This window comes from Schistocerca serialis, unplaced genomic scaffold (genome assembly GCF_023864345.2).
Source record: "Schistocerca serialis cubense isolate TAMUIC-IGC-003099 unplaced genomic scaffold, iqSchSeri2.2 HiC_scaffold_203, whole genome shotgun sequence".
NCBI lineage: Eukaryota > Metazoa > Arthropoda > Insecta > Orthoptera > Acrididae > Schistocerca > Schistocerca serialis.
The window spans coordinates 22,501-27,500 of NW_026047766.1; positions in this window are offsets into that span (position 1 = coordinate 22,501).

A 5,000-nucleotide genomic window follows, 5' to 3' on the forward strand; every position below is an offset into this window, starting at 1 on the left:
TGCCCATCTTTCGACGCCACCCACAAAGCATGCAGCCTGTGTCGACCACAGCACCCAAACGCCAGTGCCTCTGCCGCACGAAGTCGTGGACCGGCAATCACACCACCCGCACCCGCTCGTGCCCCACCCCAACCGCCAAACTCGCAACGCCAGCGGATGAACGGCGGAAGTTTCCCGCAGTCGTAATGTGCAATCCACACCTATAACTTGCGTTTCATGAAGAGTTATGTCCAATATGCGACATTCCCGCTGTCCCTATACATGAGCTGCGAGCTGTACCACGTACAAGCTACAGACGCGATCGCATTGCTCACTGTACGGATTCCCATGCCGAGCGATCAGCTAGGAAGCGCCCCATCCACGTCGGTACCCTTGGGCGTTGCACTCGCAGTCGCAAAAAACGTTGGGCAAATATATTTCTCCGATGCTGAGCGATCAGCTAGGAAGCGCCCCATCCATGTCGGTACTCGTACGCGTCGCACTCGCAGTCGCAAAAAACGCTGGGCAAATATATTTCTCGGAAGAGTAATGACAGTCCGAGCCTCCTGCGTGGGAAGAGTCTTTCTAGGCCCTGACCCACGGGAAGCGTGTAGCTTCCCCCATCCCGGACATTTCACGTCGTCACACTACCGGTATTGACTAATAGACTGATTGCTGATAATCATTAGCCACACACTGGGGGAAACGGCCGACAGGGGCGGCAACATAGTGGAGCCGCAGTGTCACTAATGTACAGAGATAGAACAGTTTCGACTGGAACCAGAGTAACCGTATACACGGCACTGATTAGTAATAGATGCAGAGCCATCAGAATACAGATAATATATACAACCGTCCCTATACATGCTGAAAGACTCTGCACACAATGAGAACCACACGTCAGCCAGACACTATCACACACTACTCTCTGCCTCTAACAGGCACACACACAATATCTAACCACCAGCATGGAAGAACATCCGGTGCATCCTCTCCGCCACATTACACAATCCACACTATCATAACCAGACCGGGAGGTCCACCCAGAAAACAGAATATCCCACCCTTCCGACATCCGCCATTGCTCAGCTAAGCCACGAACACCCACACATGTCCTACACAGGGGTGCACCCAACATCACAATACTGCCTCCTGTCACAGTACACAAACAATGGCAGGAATGAAAGACACAGATCTGCCACAACCTTGGAATCGGAGCGCCGCCTGTCATGAGCCACAAGTGCATCCTGACGTGACAAATCGGATGATCCCGCAGGCATGCACTTACGATAATCACTATCAACGAACCTGCCGCCCCCTCCCCCCCCAAAATACACCTTTCCCTACAACGTGTACCTTAACCTAAGCTATATTGTACCTTAACCTAAGCGATATTGTACCTTAACCTAAGGTATATCGTACCTTAACCTAACCTACATTGCGCCTTCACCTAACCTACGTTGTACCTTAACCTAACCTACGTTGTACCTTAACCTAACCTACGTTGTACCTTAACCTAACCTACGTTGTACCTTAACCTAACCTACGTTGTACCTTAACCTAACCTACGTTGTACCTTAACCTAACCTACGTTGTACCTTAACCTAACCTACGTTGTACCTTAACCTAACCTACGTTGTACCTTAACCTAACCTACGTTGTGCCTTAACCTAACCTACGTTGTGCCTTAACCTAACCTACGTTGTGCCTTAACCTAACCTACGTTGTGCCTTAACCTAACCTACGTTGTGCCTTAACCTAACCTACGTTGTGCCTTAACCTAACCTATGTTGTGCCTTAACCTAACCTATGTTGTGCCTTAACCTAACCTATGTTGTGCCTTAACCTAACCTATGTTGTGCCTTAACCTAACCTATGTTGTGCCTTAACCTAACCTATGTTGTGCCTTAACCTAACCTATGTTGTGCCTTAACCTAACCTATGTTGTGCCTTAACCTAACCTATGTTGTGCCTTAACCTAACCTATGTTGTGCCTTAACCTAACCTATGTTGTGCCTTAACCTAACCTATGTTGTGCCTTAACCTAACCTACGTTGTGCCTTAACCTAACCTACGTTGTGCCTTAACCTAACCTACGTTGTGCCTTAACCTAACCTACGTTGTGCCTTAACCTAACCTACGTTGTGCCTTAACCTAACCTACGTTGTGCCTTAACCTAACCTACGTTGTGCCTTAACCTAACCTACGTTGTGCCTTAACCTAACCTACGTTGTGCCTTAACCTAACCTACGTTGTGCCTTAACCTAACCTACGTTGTGCCTTAACCTAACCTACGTTGTGCCTTAACCTAACCTACGTTGTGCCTTAACCTAACCTACGTTGTGCCTTAACCTAACCTACGTTGTGCCTTAACCTAACCTACGTTGTGCCTTAACCTAACCTACGTTGTGCCTTAACCTAACCTACGTTGTGCCTTAACCTAACCTACGTTGTGCCTTAACCTAACCTACGTTGTGCCTTAACCTAACCTACGTTGTGCCTTAACCTAACCTACGTTGTGCCTTAACCTAACCTATGTTGTGCCTTAACCTAACCTATGTTGTGCCTTAACCTAACCTATGTTGTGCCTTAACCTAACCTATGTTGTGCCTTAACCTAACCTATGTTGTGCCTTAACCTAACCTATGTTGTGCCTTAACCTAACCTATGTTGTGCCTTAACCTAACCTATGTTGTGCCTTAACCTAACCTATGTTGTGCCTTAACCTAACCTACGTTGTGCCTTAACCTAACCTACGTTGTGCCTTAACCTAACCCATATTGTACCTTAACCTAACCCATATTGTACCTTAACCTAACCCATATTGTACCTTAACCTAACCCATATTGTACCTTAACCTAACCCATATTGTACCTTAACGTAACCTAATTTGTGCCTTAACGTAACCTAATTTGTGCCTTAACGTAACCTAATTTGTGCCTTAACGTAACCTAATTTGTGCCTTAACGTAACCTAATTTGTGCCTTAACGTAACCTAATTTGTGCCTTAACGTAACCTAATTTGTGCCTTAACGTAACCTAATTTGTGCCTTAACGTAACCTAATTTGTGCCTTAACGTAACCTAATTTGTGCCTTAACGTAACCTAATTTGTGCCTTAACGTAACCTAATTTGTGCCTTAACGTAACCTAATTTGTGCCTTAACGTAACCTAATTTGTGCCTTAACGTAACCTAATTTGTGCCTTAACGTAACCTAATTTGTGCCTTAACGTAACCTAATTTGTGCCTTAACGTAACCTAATTTGTGCCTTAACGTAACCTAATTTGTGCCTTAACGTAACCTAATTTGTGCCTTAACGTAACCTAATTTGTGCCTTAACGTAACCCATGTTGTGCCTTAACGTAACCCATGTTGTGCCTTAACGTAACCCAATTTGTGCCTTAACGTAACCCATGTTGTGCCTTAACCTAACCTATATTGTGCCTCAACCTAACCTATATTGCGCCTTAACCTGACGCACGTTGTCGCTGAACCTGCTCTGTAATTGTTATGCAACTCGTTAAATTAGTGTAGTGTTGCCTAACCGCAACCCTCGCAATATAGTTCGCTATTCGCACTGCCCGGTCCCCTGTGTATCGCGTCATGTTAAACACCTTGCAGGTGTTGCTGACTTTCCACATGCTCCTGCTATACACTGTAATGTGGATAGCAGCAGGACGTACATGCCCCCCCCCCCTTCCCCCCTGCCTTCGCAAGCTGGTCGTTGAGAAGTTTGCATGTTCAATGCCCTTCGCATGCCGACGTACTCAGCCTACGTTGTGGTACGGCCTGTCACCTGTCCGCCGATGTACGCAAAACCCACAAACTGTACTGCACATTGGTCCGTATGTACTGAATGATACATCGTGGCACATGTGTGACCGTACGACGACTGCGCCTAGCAACGGCAGACCATACAGTCCAAATATTGTGCACGCAGCTACGTGTCGTCTCCCTATAAGAGCTGGATTGCAGTGTGGTACGCCATTCAGACGTGTGGGAGGAACGGACGCCCTGGATGGCGATCAGCATGAGCAGTCTGTTGATGTAGTGGAGCGTGTATTCGGACGTAGTCGTCTCTTCTCACACACCGTGATAGCATGTTGCACCGCGTTCCACATCTGCGACATCCTGCAGAGGCCGGCTGACAGTCGTTCGCGCAATGGACACCGCATACGTACGGGGGCTACCTTCCACGTGTTCTCGAGGCGTGCACATGTTGTTGCGTCTATGTGGGCAGACGTAGTGTGTTGTGACACCTGACACAGGCATGCAATACTCGTTGCAAATGGCGATGGACGTCTACGTTTGCTGGTGACGTTACGCAAATGAACAACAGGTAACCCGTTGTGGTGCGGTTGTTCTCGCTAGAGGTGAATCAGTGTTGGCGACGATCGGTCGAGCTATTAACCGGTTGTTTCAGGGATACCCACCATGCCCACGAACGTGAAAGGGGACCCACCATGCCCACGAACGCGAAAGGGGATCTGGGTGTGAGGCGATACGCGGCGGTGGCTGGGTGGGACCGTCCCCGGCCGGTGAGGGGGGGCCGCCCGGCGTGCTGGCAGCGCGGTGCGTGGGCGCACGCGCTACAGCCGGCTGGTGGGGGCGGCCAGTGGCAGGCGCGCCGGCCGACGGACGCGGCAGGCGGCGCAGCTGCGCGCCGGCGCCCCCTGCTCGCGGCGCCTTGCGGCCAAAGTAGGTCCTCGCGGGCCCGGTGCGAAGCGCGGTGGCCATCTGCAGTGTGCTGGTCCGATTGAGGACTGTGTGCGCTGAGGATGCGCCGCCGCCCGGCGCTCGGCGCCGCGACGCCGTCTGCTGCTCGGTCGCCCCAGCGGTTCTCGCAGGTGGTTTGTATCGCAGCTGTGCGGACGTGTTGGCGCGTGCGCTGTGCTGGGAGAGTTCGCTTCGGCACCCAAGTGGGGCTTTTGTCCTTCTGTGGCGCTGGCGTTGGAGCTGCCGGTCACCGTAGGTGGCGCGTGTTGTCTCCCGCCGGCAATGCCACGACAGCACGCTCCC